Source organism: Formica exsecta, unplaced genomic scaffold (assembly GCF_003651465.1).
Source record: "Formica exsecta isolate Colony F162 unplaced genomic scaffold, ASM365146v1 scaffold211, whole genome shotgun sequence".
Lineage (NCBI taxonomy): Eukaryota > Metazoa > Arthropoda > Insecta > Hymenoptera > Formicidae > Formica > Formica exsecta.
The window spans coordinates 717,023-734,941 of record NW_021849408.1 but is presented as its reverse complement, the minus strand read 5'-3'; the positions used below and the strand labels follow the sequence as shown (position 1 = coordinate 734,941).

Below are 17,919 nucleotides of genomic sequence, written 5' to 3'. Positions count from 1 at the left end.
CTTTCCCTCTTTCCTTGGAATTGTTTTCGTAGCAGTCACGTACTTGTTTCGAATGGCCTGGTAAAGCGGCGAGTATCGAGACAGATCGATTTTAAGACGTCTCGAGAGCAAACAACGAATGACAGGAAAGTGAAAAGTAGAGAAATAAAACGAAACATGACGACTCCTATTTTCACCTTCATTTAATGCCAAGTATCGTCTAATCCAAGTTTTATGCAATTAACTGAGAGCGTTTCAAATTAAACTAAAATCGCAGATTTCGTATTAAATGTAAAAATACCAGAGAAGGATACAATTTTAACATTATTATATTAATTAACTAATGAATGGCAAGGCAAGGAAAATTCAAAACATATTAAAATATAATAAAAGTCTTACATTTACATTACAAAAAAAACGAAATAAAAAATTTTATTATAATTAAAAAATTAATTAAGATAATCTCTCTTTCAACTCTGCCTGTGTATAAATTCACCTTTTTTCAATTTTATCTTCATAAATTTTAGTCCAACTTCTAATTTATTCCAATTTAAGTTTAATTTAGCCACTTCTAGCTTACAATTGTACGATTAATGTAATTCTGTGCAATAAAGTTATCGCGAAATGAATCGAAGCGGCGAATCAGATGACTCCGTTGACCATTACACCGCGTAGATTTCCCGATTTGCATCTCGCGTCGTGACTTATTCGACTGCCTCCATAGTTCCGGTAGGGAAAATAGCGGGTCGAACGTGGAGAGAGAAACAATGTGGTGGATATTCTCCGTGGGAAGGATACGAAATGAGTAGGAGGATAAATGAACGTACGAACGATTCGCCGAAATTACCTACGGGCCCTTTTATCTTTCTCTTTTGTATTTAGTTCTCTCTCTCTCTTTCTCTCTTTGTCTAGTGGGATACTATGTCATTCCAGCGAATTCCATAGTCGCAGTTCTTCTTCTTGCCTTGTACAGCGAAATAATCGGAAATCATTAACAATCATTATTACGGGGGAAAGCAAAGCATAAAAAATAAAGAGATCAAGATATAAATAAGAAAAAAATGCAGCAGAATCTTCACAGAATTATTTTTCTTTGGACGAAGCTTATCGCTACGTACATTTTATTTTTCTAATCTTCAGCATCTAATCTTTTAATTTAAGTTTACCTAATAAATAATTTTCTCACATTGATTTAATATAGTTTAAGTTTTTCTTATAAGAAAATTGCTATATATTGGGTGATTCTCGTTATTGTTCCGCTTGAGAATTTCGATATTGCGTTCTTCGCGTTATGTCTCGTGTATCTTTCGCGTTCACATCTCCCTTCCTCTTAAATAGCGCCCTAAGTATGTAAGCACCCATTTTGGTTATCGCCGTTTTTGTTGGCATTTTCTCGAGAAATCGTCACCGTGGAAAGTTGTCCACACCGGAAATGAAACCACCGCGATTCCTCTTTCCCCTCTTTAACGTCCTCACAAGCACGCTCCGCGGTCGTTTCGCCGATACTTTTTTTTTTCTTGCGCGTTTTATTTCGTCCAATATTTGCTTCGCGTCCTTCCAGTATACCGGCGATTTTATCGACGAGTCAGGCGCGAAGTCGTTCCAATAAAACCGGCGTGAAATATCGATTATACAATGGCATTATTATCACTCGGCCGAAGGCTCGACCAGGCGAAGTGTATCGAGAGAAACGAGGGCGAGAGAACATATAAAATTCTATGTCGCAAAATGAAAGAAGAGGCAAGCGCAATTTAAAGAAAAAGCCAATACTTCAATATTTTAAAATAGTCTATTATATATATGACAATTTTTAAAATAATTCTGCAAAGAAAAGATGAAAAAGCATTTTTATATTATCATAATAAAAAAATCTCATCGAAATTAATTCTATCGTAATAAGAAAAATGTTATATATTTATATAGATTGAAACATATATGTTATTAATTTTATTTCTATCTATGCAGAGTTTTATAATTTTTCGATTTTTTCGTTAGAATGCTGTGACGTGGTTGTTTGGCACTGTAAAATCATATACGTAGACTGCGTACGCATACTGGACATGGGTCTATTATACAATGCAGTACAAGCCGAGAAGAGAGGGAAGAGGCCGGCAAAGCAGGATGGGGAACCATGGATGAATATTGATTTGCCGCGGTATCCAGAAGAGTAAAGAGAGTGATCAGTCGTGAAAGTCGATGAACCGTGCGAGCCATGTACGGGCGATCCCTAACAGCCAAACGCTTTTTATGGCCGTAACTTTCATAACTTGTATTATGTTCGAAAAATATTCGAAGAATGTTACGTGTACGCCGTGTTACGAACTTGAACGGATTATTCAGAAAAAAGTTTTCAACTTCCTGTCACCTCGAGCCATAAGCGCTATCCGTATTTCCGAAATTTTCGTATTGTAAATTTAGATTTACTATTCATACATTTTCTTTACATTTCGCCAGTTTTAGAATCAAAGTTTTTCTTTAATTTACATTCCTCACAATCTATTTTCAAACTTTCTTTGATAAGCATTTAACTTTTCTAACAACTTTTTAAAATATATTAAGAGAAAAAACACATCTGTATTTTCTTCATTAATTTCTCCTAGATCTTACTAAATGTATAAACTCGATCCATTTGTCCTGATCAAATTTAAGACAGTTATCGATATACACATATCTCGGAATTCTATCGCAATATATATTCCTGCAGAAAATTTCCTGTATGAATCGCACGCAATTTCATTTTTATACAAGCCACTATTCTTTGCATGTCCTCCTTTTATGCGAAAAAATCACCATCATTTCCTGAGATGTTGCAAATCGATATGATAAGCGCGATATATACATCGTCTCGCAATATCGACAGGTTCGCCGTGCATCGACAAATCGCGCCGCGGGATCAAAGCTCGAGAGAGAGAGAGGAAAAGCAGAGCGGATCGGCAAGCGCGGGAATTTCTCAAGAAAATTGCGGCGAACGTCCGACAATGATGGTAGAGAGAAGAGAGGGACGACATTCGGAGAAAAGGTCAGCGATTTACGGGCATCCATCGATGTCGAGGGTTACGGCGAGAGAGGGTTCCTGTATACGAGTGAGAGGGTTGCTTCTGTACGTATCGTATAGCTGCGCGGGATGCTGGTCTTTGGTGACCCTTTCCCGTCTGCTCTCCTCCCTCCCCCTTAGTTCCCTACTTCTTCTTCTTCCGGATTCTGGCTCCCATTTTGACAACGACGGTGAAATTCATCGCGGTCGTTCGCCACAAAGTATCAGAAAGCTCTTTCTCCTTTTTTTTCTCTCTCTCTTTCTTTCTTACTCCGTGTTCCTTGTCCTTAATCTCGTTCCTGCAAAATGCGTCTCGATTTCCGCGGGATGAATGGAGATTCTTGGGACGAGAAAGGTGGAAAGAGGGCAGGCGATAAAACAATTCCCGGCGGCCCGCGACTCGATTTATCGAACTGTTATGGCGAGCGAGGAAAATCCGACGGCGATAAAATGATCGCCGGCTAGAGTATTTTATAGGTGGAAAAAGAATGTCGTAACGTATCGATCTCGCAGATGTGACCCGATTATTAATTCGACACGTTGCAAAGCCAACCGAATCGATCGACGTTACGTTACTACGTCTTAAATAAACAATCTCTCACAAATTTTTATAATTAAAAAACAAATATTTAAATAAAATATACATTTTTCTTTAAATCTTGTACGGGCATGGCATCTTAATGAAAGTGTGCAGAAACTTAAATAGGGGCAAACATAATTTCCAAAAATTTAAAAAGGATACTTCAAAGGATAAGCTTAACAATTTCATTATAAATTACGTAGAGAAGGAAAAGATGCTTTAAGAAATATCGTAAAAAAAGTAATTACCGCGAAGTCGTAGAGACTAAAATCAACATATTCTTAATAATACTGTAGTCAAAAAGCAACGATTTTTCGAGCTTTAAAGCTTTGCGAGACTGTTAATCCTCGAGGGAGCTATTGCTTATAATTACGTTTCGTCGAGAGGCATTATCTTCTCGCTCTTTCTACCCTTTCCGGAGGAGCTACTGTGCCTTAACGAAGGATAATGTCAGCCGGTGCTGGGCAACCAGCTCCTAAACATTAGCAATTACCCGGGGTCTACGCAATCCCATCATTTACCTATGCGCCATATTAACCCTTTTAGGATGATTATTTTCATGGCTTAAACTTCACCGGCAGTCATTTGTCTCTCTCTTTGATCGATGAGTATGTAATTAATTACAATAAATTTTCGCTAAGTCGTATTAATTTGCACGCATAACGGAATATTGCAAATGTCATTGCATATTGTGCGTATAAACCGCGTAAATATATGAATATTGTAATTAATTTAATGACAAACTATAACCCATTAAACAGAAATTGATTGGGAAATGTAATTATTAATTTATTAAAATGTTATAACACAGTGTAAAATTTCCAAAGAGCATTAAATATTTTTAAGCGCTTTCCTAGAAGCTTTAAGGAGTTAATGCCATACTTTGATTAATATCACACTGTGGAATAATTGGATGGAATAATGAATAGGTACAAATCATAAAAGGCATATGGGATATATCGCTGGGTTGATCATGTCGATGGCCTACTTTAATAATCACCACCCTGTTTACGAGACACGCAAAGTTGCAATTCAAAATCCCACTGCACTTCATCAAATCACAAACTAATTATAAGTCGTATCTAAGTAATCACTTATATTAGATTTTCTGTCAAAGAAAGGTTCTCTTTCTCTTTCGTCACATAATTCTGTTCAAAAGTATCAATGTAATTAAATTATGACGAAGAAATAAATACTTTGCAATGTCATAAAAATGCAATCTTGATATTTCATATAAATTAATTTATAAAGAATAATTTTATTTATATTTAATTTATTTTTTAATAAAAATTTCAATTATGTTTTCAAATTAATGAAAAAATACTTGTAAATTATAGGTAATAAATGATGTACATACATATATACACATATTGTACGTGTACATCTGCTTGTTGGTATTTCGCCAATGTTCTCCTTATTCAAAAGTGCCCAATCATTTTAGAAAGATTGAGAAACCGGGATAAAATCAAAGTGTAATGCAATACGTCTAAAAATTTTGGCAACAACCATCGTGCATTTCCTGTGGTTGGCAATTAATCAAGCTCGTAGGACAAACAGCCTAATGAACTGAGTATGTGCGTGATCGAACTGCCAAATTGCCGAACCTTTCTCCGTTTCGAGGGCCAGAAAAAAAATACTTCTGCGTTTCGTGCGGTAACTAATGCATTACGAAAAAAACTTTAACCAACCAATGACGTTCTTATAACCTACCAAGTAAAAAAATAAACAAAATCATATTTCTCTTTCGTTGTTATCGCATTTATTCATTTAACGAGTTAAATTACTGCGTAAAATAGTTTTGACATCTTAAAATGAGATTTTCTGTCCTTCTTATATTAAAATATTGCATTAAGAAAAATGTAGATGTCTATTATAATATTTTCAAAAATTTTTTTCAAAAAGCGCGTAAAGTATATTTTTTGATTCCTCGGCAAATAAATATATTTATTTATTGAATTATTGAATTAAAGAATCTAATACTTCCGGAAATTTTTTTCTTAAAATATCATTAAAGTAATATTTTATGTAAATACTCAATGTGTTATCTACAAATCTATGTTAAACTTACTGTTTCATCCAAACGTCGATCAATGTACTTGAGATCGCGAGCGAATTAATTGTCGCCGCAATATGGATCGCGACATCCTGAACGATCGATCTGTCACTTCAGCTTGATACGAGCAAATCGATCGGTTCTTTCATCGCACGACGTGGTACTCGTCCTACGAGAGGACCCGTCAAGAAGCATCTCGACCGACCCGCAATACGCGATCGATAAACGATTGCGTATGCACCCAGGCACGCATGCCTCGTTCATCACGTTCTGACAGATATAGGTTCCCGCTTATTAATTTTAGTTATTGCCGGGTGCGAACGTGAAGCTCATCACCAATCTGGGCGCGTACGCACGCGAAAAAAAAATAACAACAACAAAATCCGCGATGCGAGATATATTCCCCAGAGATTTTACCGGTACGTGAAATTAGGCTTTCATTTCGTGAACATATTGATTAAAATTCTAATTAATAAAAAGAATTATCGCGCTAGTAATATTTTAATATACAAAATTGTATATTAAATGTTGCCTGCCCACAGAGTAATACTTGAAATTTTTGATTTAAATATTTAAAAAATTGCCTCTCAGAATGTTTCTTTGGCCGCAGTCTTTGTATGCTTGTACTACAAGCCTGCCTTAGAAACATGTAGTTTTATGAAAGAAGATCCCGAGACATTTCTGAGATCAGCCTCACTCTACGAGAAGGCGAAGTAATTCCAAACGAGAATTGACTCGGGGAATAAGAATGTTTAAAGACTTACCCGCGTGCGCACGATGAGGAAAAAGGCCCCGTAAGTCAGAGATCCCTGTAACAAAAGAAAATGAAATTAGAGAAGTTTGCAAGACGTATAACGTTGCTAGTCGCTAGTAATATTATGGTATTCTTGCTCAATTTGTTCTTAATTCTTAAATGCACAAGTTTCTTTACCAGTGATTTAAACCGATTCAAAGTTTCACAGTAACTTTTACATGACAGAGAGAAAAAAAAACGCCATGCTGGCTAAGAGATAAATTATCTTCAAATACTTTGGAGGAGATAATCAAAGGGCTTTTCTCTTTTAAACGTTTTAAAGCCATAGTTTCAAAAAATGAAAATTACACAGTATAAAAATCTTTGAAAAAAGCTTATAATAAGCACGTTATCTATGTAAGATAATTTGCAAACAAATTTTTTTCTGTACTCTTTGTTACTCTAATTATAATTTAGGATATATTTCCCAAAATAATGCAAATAAAAGTTTTGTTATAAGCATATATATTAAGAAATTAAATAAAGAATAAAGTTTTATTATCTATTTGTAGTTATGTTATGCGCAATTAACACGCTCGTATTAAGGAAAAGTCAAACCAGAATTAATGAACAAGATTCATATGATTAGCAAGTTCGCAACATCCCACTAAATATCTAAACATTTCACCGACAATTCACTCAATGTCACGCTGCGCATATTAGTCTCTCACTCCGTATATCCCAAATGCTTTCCTTTGACGACATTCGCATTATAATTAAGTTCGCTCGATGTTGCAGCTGATGAAATTGCGACGACAAACGATAGAAAGGCCGCGCCAGTTTAGCGACGTATCCTAACTGCGGAAATGTTTCGTCGACTTCGTGCCACGCGCGAATTCTCTGTGAACTTTCTTCGACTTTGATGTACAGCCGTTCACATTATATCCCGACCGTCATAATGAATCCCTAATGAACCCGGTCAATTAGGAACGCAGATTTATCTCACAAAGATATTATTTCTTTCGAGAGTATTAGTCAAATTTACCCATCAAACTTGTGTACGTGTTATCCAAACTTATTCGCATTGCTTAAAGTTATTCGTATTACTCGAATTTATTCGCAAGATGCTTGAATTTATTCATATTATAAAAGCGATTCTTGAAACGTTTGCACACAGGTTTTACGATAACGCGGCGTTGTCGTAAAACCTGAAAACTGACGATATTCCGCAGAAACTTTGAAAACAGTTCACGCATTTTCCCCAAGCAGTTTTGAACGGCCATCAAAAGTCTAAAAGCCGTTTTCCAATAGAACTTCTCTCTCAATGGGACTTTTCTTCAGCATTCTGCCAAAAAAATCTCTCATTTAAGTTAAGTACCTGTTTCTAAAAATTCATATTTTGCAAAAAGATCACGAGAGATTTTACCATCTTTAAGTACAACAAAAATTTTATTCTTTATTACAATACATTATTTAGAATCAAGAGTAAAAATTTTAGTTATTATTAAAATTTTAGTATAATATAGTATATTTTCAATAGATATGCATTTAACTTGTAAATATACACATTTCTAAATTAGATATATAACTATTAAAAATATATATCAATCCAATTAAATTAGTATTCGATAAAATTAAAAAATATAATTAGAGATTATAAAATTCAATCTATATATTCAAAAAACTTTAAATAAATATTCCATAAACATATCAAATATTAAAAAGAAATAAAAAAGATTAATCAATTTTTATAAATTTCTGTAAAATTATAGTTATGATAATAAGCAATTTTTTTCGACAAAATAGAGCTTTTCCTGCTTTCTCGCAAATCCAAATAATTTTAAAAGCACCGCTTTTCATTCCTTGAAAGCCTTCGCCAGTTTTACCGCGAGAAATGTATGTAAATGTTAGTTGCTACTTGCATAAATCATCTCGTGTGCATTAGGAAATCGAGATATCGGTGGCGATGCTAACGGCGCCATTCGGCAATGCAATCCCGGTCATTAGCGTATGCATCGCGCGATGCATCATCACGAACGGCGCGATAAAGCCGCGGACAGACGCGAGTGCAGTAAAAGCCGGTGCATTAAGGCTGGCAAAAAGCGCGAGCTCGTCAACACGAGCGGTTACTCTACATGCTACATGCGTCGCGTCGTAACATAAATATCCCGACAGGCCACGTGGTCGTTGGGTGGTCGAGTTCTTCTCCGCGGACGAACGAATCCCGTCGCGTTCTCCGTCGTCCCGTCTTTTCGCGGCGATAACGATTAGAGATTAATGGCGACGAGAACGTAGGCGTCGTAAAATCCGCAAATAGGCCGTCTATATGATTCCTATTTTCGAAACGTCGTTAAGCTCTGATTGCTTCCACGTACAAGTATCGCCGAATATTCATCGTTCCGCCGATGCTTTTTCTCTGAAGTTGACAAAAATTAATTTTCCCATGCTACATTATTTTTAATATTATTTCGCCAAATTATTTCATCATGTAAAACTAAAATACATTTTTTCCTAAAATAATAAAATTCGAAATTGATTAATATTTGCGCATCCATCACAGAGTAAAAAAACATTAGAGTAAAAAAAATTCAATTTATACTACAATTCGCAATAAGGTTTTAATTGGTTCCCACACACTTTTCGCGGCGATAACGATTAGAGATTAATGGCGACGAGAACGTAGGCGTCGTAAAATCCGCAAATAGGCCGTCTATATGATTCCTATTTTCGAAACGTCGTTAAGCTCTGATTGCTTCCACGTACAAGTATCGCCGAATATTCATCGTTCCGCCGATGCTTTTTCTGAAGTTGACAAAAATTAATTCTCCCATGCTACATTATTTTTAATATTATTTCGCCAAATTATTTCATCATTTAAAACTAAAATACATTTTTTCCTAAAATAATAAAATTCGAAATTGATTAATATTTGCGCATCCATCACAGTTAGAGTAAAAAAAATTCAATTTATACTACAATTCGCAATAAGGTTTTAATTGGTTCCCACACATACATGCAGATATATGAAAATATATATGTATACTAAAGGCAAAAATTCATACGTAAACCATTTTTCATATAAATTATTCTTTGAGAAATAGCAGAAAGTTTTAATGAAAATGCAAAAATTATATTGCCAACAGTTTTAATATATCAGTATTTCCTGTTAGTATGAGAACTTTCATTAAGAGCCAGTGCATTTTAAAGAGCTGAGCTGCTTCGAAAGTACACGCAGTAACGAGATAATCGTTGGCGCCGAGTTGGCAATTTCGAAACGGTCGTTAAACTAATGTACTCATTATTGTTTAATCGCTCTTTAAACGTTTCTTTAAAAATAAAAAAAAAATAAAATCAGTTATATATTCAAAAAACTTTAAATAAATATTCCATAAACATATCAAATATTAAAAAGAAATAAAAAAGATTAATCAATTTTTATAAACTTCTGTAAAATTATAGTTATGATAATAAGCAATTTTTTTCGACAAAATAGAGCTTTTCCTGCTTTCTCGCAAATCCAAATAATTTTAAAAGCACCGCTTTTCATTCCTTGAAAGCCTTCGCCAGTTTTACCGCGAGAAATGTATGTAAATGTTAGTTGCTACTTGCATAAATCATCTCGTGTGCATTAGGAAATCGAGATATCGGTGGCGATGCTAACGGCGCCATTCGGCAATGCAATCCCGGTCATTAGCGTATGCATCGCGCGATGCATCATCACGAACGGCGCGATAAAGCCGCGGACAGACGCGAGTGCAGTAAAAGCCGGTGCATTAAGGCTGGCAAAAAGCGCGAGCTCGTCAACACGAGCGGTTACTCTACATGCTACATGCGTCGCGTCGTAACATAAATATCCCGACAGGCCACGTGGTCGTTGGGTGGTCGAGTTCTTCTCCGCGGACGAACGAATCCCGTCGCGTTCTCCGTCGTCCCGTCTTTTCGCGGCGATAACGATTAGAGATTAATGGCGACGAGAACGTAGGCGTCGTAAAATCCGCAAATAGGCCGTCTATATGATTCCTATTTTCGAAACGTCGTTAAGCTCTGATTGCTTCCACGTACAAGTATCGCCGAATATTCATCGTTCCGCCGATGCTTTTTCTCTGAAGTTGACAAAAATTAATCCTCCCATGCTACATTATTTTTAATATTATTTCGCCAAATTATTTCATCATTTAAAACTAAAATACATTTTTTCCTAACACAAGCGGGTGCTATAGAAGTACAAGATGAATACTCCAAAGAAAATAAAATGTAGGCTGTGTAAAAAAAAAATAAAATCAGTTATACATGCTGCAATTTTTCATTAAATATCGTAAAATGTAAAGTGCTATTAAAAATAAAGATATTTGCAATAAAAAATTTAAATTTTCTTGTCTATTATATTATTCTTTATGGGAATCGTGTGTGCGACTTTGCACGCACACACACATACATACATAAATAAGGGATCTATCTTATCATTATTTCTTTAAGATATCAATAGTAGAGTAGGATTTCTCTCATATAGACTTTGCTTATATCGACTTCAAAATTTTATAAATTTCTTTATGTCTCCTGATCTCCTACCCATATAGAGATATATATACAAGTACATTCATATTTTCTGTCGGCAAATCTCATATCTCTCAACTGTCGACGTAGCAATATTCCAATTGTACACACGCGCACAAACACACACAGACACGCTATATTGTATCCTGAGTCTTACTTTTTCAAAGTATCGAAGAAATCTCATAAATAGTCGTATTAAACCCTTCAAGATCTCTTTTGAATTTTTATTTGGAATCATTTTTCTCTTAATAAAAAATATTAAGGTATATAAGCAATAAAAAATAAATCATTTTTTTGTTAAAAGTTTCGAGAACGTAAAATAATGATAGAATCTTATATATATTCTTTATTCCATTTTCTGAACTTTAATATGAGACTTAGAATCATTAAGATTAAATGTTAAAACTTTGAAATTTTTATTTCAAAGTGGCACAAAAAGATGGAATTTGATTCAATTTTTGTTGAATTTTTCAAAAAATCAACAGATGAAGTTTTTTCGGAGAGGTCACTTTGTATATCCCATTCGTAATAAAAGAATTTAAAATTTTATATGACTTCTCAAACTTCTTCAATAAACTTCATCGCACATATCCATACGAGAACGTTTTCCGTCGACGAATCTCATATTTCCCAACCGCCGACGTAGCAATATTCCGTCCACACATACGTACGGCGATGCGTCTTGACTTTTTCCATCGAAGAAACCTTGCAGCGGATTGCTGTATTCTAACAGCATCCTACCAGAAGTATCGCATCCTTCCGCCAGAGAAATTCTCTCCAACTCTTTGACGCGTTTCTCTCTCCAGCGAGCACTTTTCGCATTTCGATAATGATGTAAAAGTCGCGTCGCATCGGACGAAAAAATAGCAACATGCTCGGTTTTCTTTCGCACGAGCCGAACTTCTCGCATTATCGACACGCGGTGTGTCGCCGTTCTCGAAAGTCTACCTTCAGTTTCGTCGCGATTCGCTTTTCCGGGAAAATAGAATGCGTTCTGCAAGATATAAAGAAGAAAAACTTCTCCGTCCTAATCTAAATTTGGCACTCGCCAATTTAACTTTATTCGACCGGTAGATTACCGAGACGAGTCTGCACGGAAATTGGAACGGAAACGACTCTCGAACTCTTTAAATACTATACTATTTTTCTAAAAGTCCGGTGATAGGTACGGTTTTTATTTTCCTCGCACACACATCTATCGTTAATCGAAAAGCGATACAATATTATGGGAGCGTTATCATTGAGCTATATCACTATTATAGCTAATGCTATGTATATACATTTAAATAAAATTGAGAAATCTCTGTGAAAGAAAGTTTTAAAATTTTATGTAAATAATGATTTGAAACTTATCATTATATTAATTGATGAGACATTATATTTTATATTGATTTTGTAATGCATAATATAATAATAAATTTGGAAGAAGATATTTTATATAAGTTTTATAATCAATGTTATTTATAATTTATTATTTTATATAAGTTTTATAATCTATTTTTTTATGTCAATATCGATTAATATCAATCATTGATACTTGATTACTTTTCGCTGATATCTCAACGAAACGTAACAGCAAAAGATTTTACCGGCTTCAATCACGTATGTTTTCTTAATTTCGCAGATAAGCGTGACATATTTCATGTGTTCCAAGAACGTTAAATCAGTCATAAACAGCATCAAGATACTACATGCGAATATACGTGTCTGATTACGAAATTCCAAACCGACCATGAGGTGAAGATAAGATAAAGTGTCGGTATGCTATTAGTACGGTTATTTATTATACCATTGAGACGATGAGCATCTCTTGTAGCATCGTTATTTTTTTTTTGCGCAGGTTGTCGATTCGGCGAAAATGATAGAGATTTCTCATCCAACTATCGAGATATCGTCGATTTTAGCTTCGCCGAACTACCAGGGTTTTTGCCATTGGCTGATAACGCGGTTAATGTAAAGAACGATACGCATTAACCGCGTTATCGAATAGCCTCGGGGTGTCTCGGAAGTCACGCAGTTTTGTGTGAAGCTAGAGATAACGGAACTAAGGAAGATTACATACATTTCGACTAAAGATATCGATAATTCTTTACAATAATTACTATAATATTTCGATATTAAAGTATTAATAATTCTAGCATAAATAATTACAATATTTCAAAATTTAAAGTTTTATTGGAAGAACAAAATACTAATTTCATATTTAATTATTGATCAAAATTCAAAGTCGAAAAAATAAGAAGTTGGATAAATGCGCAAAATCAGACTTCTACTAAATAAAATAAAATAAAATAAAATAAAAAAGATACCAGATTTGCAGAATTAGTTGTTAATAAGCTTTCGTGATTTGTACGAACTTCAAATTCGAAAATATTTTTAGAAGCGTATTCTCCGCCGCTTCATCTTGTATATCATATCGGACTGTCGTTTCGTATAGAGCTTCGCTTTATCCGCCATGAAAACCGGATGCGTCTCGCTGTACGACAACTGACGACAACAGTAATCGATCTATCAATGTCTCGCGTCCCGCCAGAGAGTCTCGACGAATTTTCATTGAGTCGCTCAAGTCTTATCTAGACGAACTAAAGTAATGCTATACTCAATTCTGTCTCGAACATACAAATTGGAAATCTGAGAAAAATTGTATCTTTTTCTTTACTCTGCTCCTTACGTTTTAGTTTTATATCAAATTTCATCTCGACTCTAACACAGCTAATGACATCTTTGCGAATTTTAGAAGTGGCGGAGACAAGAAAGGAGATCCGTAAACGTGAAAGGGGGAAAATTTAGGCTGGTGTGTGTAAGGAGTCGAGAGGGCGAGGGATCAAAGGGGGAAGAGAAACCGGGACGATGAGCCGACGGCGGCGCCAGAGGTATTTATACCGTGGCGACCTTTGACGGTCGCGCCGACATCGACGTTGACGTCGTCGTCGTCGTCGTCGTCGCTGACGACGACGAAGACGACGCTCAATGAAGAGCCATCCATCGAGGCAAACGTGGAAGAAGCAGGGCAAAGAGCGGGAACTCGCTCGACGCCGCGACGCCACTCTAAATGTCACCCGAACGTCGGCGTCACCACAATCTGCCGATGATAGAACTAAGCTGCTGAATCTTTTCGAGAAGAAATTAGCGTATTAAAATACGCTAAAAAAATTTAATTCTTGAAAAAGTTAGGCAATATTTAATTTTTTTTTTTTTTATCTCACGCAAATATCTCCAATATAATTTTTTTTATTTTTTTTATATAAAACTATTTTTATAATATATACATATAAGAGTTGGAAGAGTTAATTTAATATATATTAAAGTTTGGAATAAATAAAATATTAAAAGAAGTATTGTGTCAAAAAGAATTTAGGTATGAGAAAGATTTTAACATGATGAAAACTTATTACAATAGAAAGAAATACAAAGTTTCGCTCTTTATTAATATCTTATAATTGTTCTCTAGCTTTCTTTTTGTTTTCATTAAAAATTTAACAACGTATTCGTAAAAATATGGTCGCTATGAAACTTTCGCAATTTCAAACTACGTTCGTCTTTCTCTGCAACATCCATTTCATAGCGTCGTAATCTTTGACTTAGCTCGTTACATCTTTATCTCGACGAGAATTCGTCTAAGAATTATTTACAGCTCGTCAAGAATATTGGCAATTATCGTAACTTTGAGCAATTACTTTAATGTTTGAAATCAAACACAGAAAGAGTATTTCCACATCATCAAAAATAGTCTGAATAATGAGAAATATTAGTAATTAGAAATAAATGTAAATGTTGAAAAGTATGTGGCTAATTGCAATATTACGAGTCATACCATAATGATTATATTTATAATGCAATGTGTGTGACAATATTAGTTATATACTATTATCTTATTGTGTATATGTGTGTGTTGAATATATTTTGATGTTATTCATTAATTTGCAATATTACGAGTCATACCATAATGATTATATTTATAATGCAATATGACAATATTAGTTATATTATCTTATTGTGTATATGTGGGTGTTGAATATATTTTGATGTTATTTATTAATTTTATTTTCATACAATCTTCATAATTTACTTTATATTTATCTGAATTTTTACACTTTCAAGAGAGAAAGAGAGAGAGCAGTTCAACTCGATAATTATTTAATAGTAAAACTTTTTGATAAAAGCATAATGTGTGTTTAGAGCTTGTAATATATGTATATATAAATTGATGTTTGATCTATCAACATCATTAAATTTAATTTGATCGTTGTTAATTATCGTGATGGATCGTGCCGACGAAATCGTCTTGTAGTCAATCTTAATTAGCAACAGCTCGGCAAATCTTACGACATTTTCCTCGTCCTCTTTCTAAATTTCACAGATAAGCAGCTGGCTTGATTCCGTGGAGAAACGACGAACGAGGGAAAGACGGTCGAGTGTACCATAAGGGGAGCGAGATTGCGTGCTTCGCCGGCGAAAGCTTCGATGCTTAATTGAAACTGCCGAGTAAGCGGAGCTCGTAGCTTCTGCTTTTGGTCCCGTAACCCTGCCACCGCCTAACCGCGATTTCCGATGATAACTACACTCTCGAGACACGAACTACGTCCCCATCCGTTTTCCTTCTTCGCGTAAAAGACATAAGAAAAAAACCTATTTATTTTTATAAATAAATTATTGGTTTTTTTTTTACATTGCTCCTTTCGTTATAGAAACAGTGATATCTCTTTGACAATTCAGAAATTTGTGTTACTTTCAGCCAATTTAAATAGACTTTACAATTTAATAGAAACTCTTTAATTCAAAAATTAATCATCGTAAACAAACTATTTCAATTTAATCAAAGAGATTGATCGAAAAGAGTAATCCTATTTCAAAAATATCCTACACAATATGTTATTGACAGTTTCTTGCTAGGCAATACAAAAATCCTCGATTTCCTTCGCGATCTACTTCTAACTTACGAAATCCCCTAAGCTCCGTCGTGTCGAAAGCAAGTGGTGTTAAAGTGAAGCTGCGAAAGTTATTGACGGTTTATGAAAACATCGACTGTATCACGCGCAACGGAGAGAAGTTTACGATGAATATACTTTCCCAACACGATGTAACAGATTTGAACAATGATGTTGCAAACACACATCCGTGTTTGGTTTGGATATTATATATAATTTAAACTTGTTTTTATTATTAAATAGATATACAATTAATTAATTACTTAAGAATTGATTTACATTAAAAACTTCAAATATTCTTCTATTTTTATTTAATTTTTTTATCAATTTTAAATGTTTGAGTATATTGTTAGTAATTTTTGCAAAATTATTATTTTTTCTACTCCAATTTCTTAATCACAACTTGATTCGACGTGAAAAAAATTAAAACATAATAAAGTATATACAATATCCAATCTTTTATCATGTGGGTCGATAACATATTAAATTCCAAGTTGTTTAGACATTTTATCATTTTCTTCGAACTCAAATAGATCGAAAATAATTGTCGGAGCGAGCTATTCTCGATATACCGATATACTATTTTTTACATGCCGATATATTATACTATCGATATTCTCATCCTGCTGCTGCCAATCCCACACATTTCAGCCCTGCTGCACAGCCGAGCTCATAAATTCTGAAACATTTCCCAGTTCGCGATTGTTACTGAACAAATGATATTATACTCCATCAGCCAAAAGCGCCTTGTCTATTTGTAGAACGAATCTGGCGGAAATCATAATAATCGACCGTCTGCCATATATATGTATACATATATAAATTATATATCTAAAATAGTATCGCAATTTTCCGCAGAGATACATCTGTTAAAACTAATAAATAGCAAATATTATTTTATTGCATGTTTATATAACAATTTAAAGCAGAATTAATATAGATATACATTTTCGAATGATCTAAAATAGTTAATGATATAATGACCTATAATTTAAAAGTTCTCGTTTAAAAAAAAGAGATGCCCCATTTTTTTATTTTTATTTTAGCCACTAACTTTTATGTGCTTTTAAAAATAAATCATAGTATTTCGAGAACACAATTTTTGAAACTAGAATAGTAAAATAATATCTATCCTAAAAAATGATACTTTTAAGTTTTATATTATTCTATAGAATATATTTACGTATCTAAATTTCAAGAATTTAAAGCTATCTGCATTCATTATTAATCTTGCTATTACGCTTTCTTCTCTATTACTCCGTTCCTTCGATTACAACGTTAGCGAAATCGCGAGAAACTTCTCGAATGATGCATTTTTCTACCGCGCAAACACGAATAGAAACTTCACAGTGGTCCAGGGGGAAATCCCTCTGTACGAAGACCGTATCATCCCCGGGGACATCGCCGCTCTCAGATTTCGAAAGAGCTTTCTTCGAAGCTCACAGCATGCGAGAAGCTGAAGAGGAGCCCTCTGTCTCACTGTGTGACTTCTCTTTCTCTCTTTTACACGATTGGTAACGCGACATCGAACACGACGGGTACATCTGAGAAATCGCACTTCCGTCGAATCATGCGTCTCTCCAACCGCCGAGGAAAGTATTTTTGGACACGTTGAATCGATGCCGACATATTTCGCGGTCCACTGAAAATCCCGATGCCGCCTCCGAAGAGGACGAGCGTTTCGAGATGTGTCCGATAACGTCAGCATGATGATGCGTCTCCTTCGTTTTCTATAATTGTTCGATGATTCCATCAGATTCGAGGTTTCTCCTAGTTCACTAATGTGAACCTATTACTCATAATAACTGGTTTAAATTATAATATGTCTTACCATTTCCCCCCCTCTCTCTTTTGTTTTTATCATAAAAACATAAATAATAAAATATTATAAGTTCCAAAATAGTCTTTGTTGATGTGTAGAGTCAAAAGTATTATATGTATTTTATTCAATTTCTTATTTTCTATCTTAACGATTACTTTAATACCATTTACACGTACAAAGATTAATTATTATGTATATAATACAAGTTTTTAATAGAATACAAATAATAATAATAT

The 17,919-nt window shown here is 34.5% G+C and overlaps 1 protein-coding gene across 5 annotated transcripts in view; it reads right to left on the bottom strand.

Moving 5' to 3' along the window:
* The window catches only part of LOC115235148 (stress-activated protein kinase JNK), a 151,820-nt gene that overhangs the window by 63,150 nt on the left and 70,751 nt on the right, over positions 1-17,919 (bottom strand). For all 5 annotated transcript variants that reach the window (XM_029806738.1, XM_029806736.1, XM_029806739.1 and 2 more), the window contains one exon: positions 6,411-6,455. The gene's annotated coding sequence lies outside the window, so the exon portion shown is untranslated. The remainder of the gene's footprint in view (positions 1-6,410; positions 6,456-17,919) is intronic.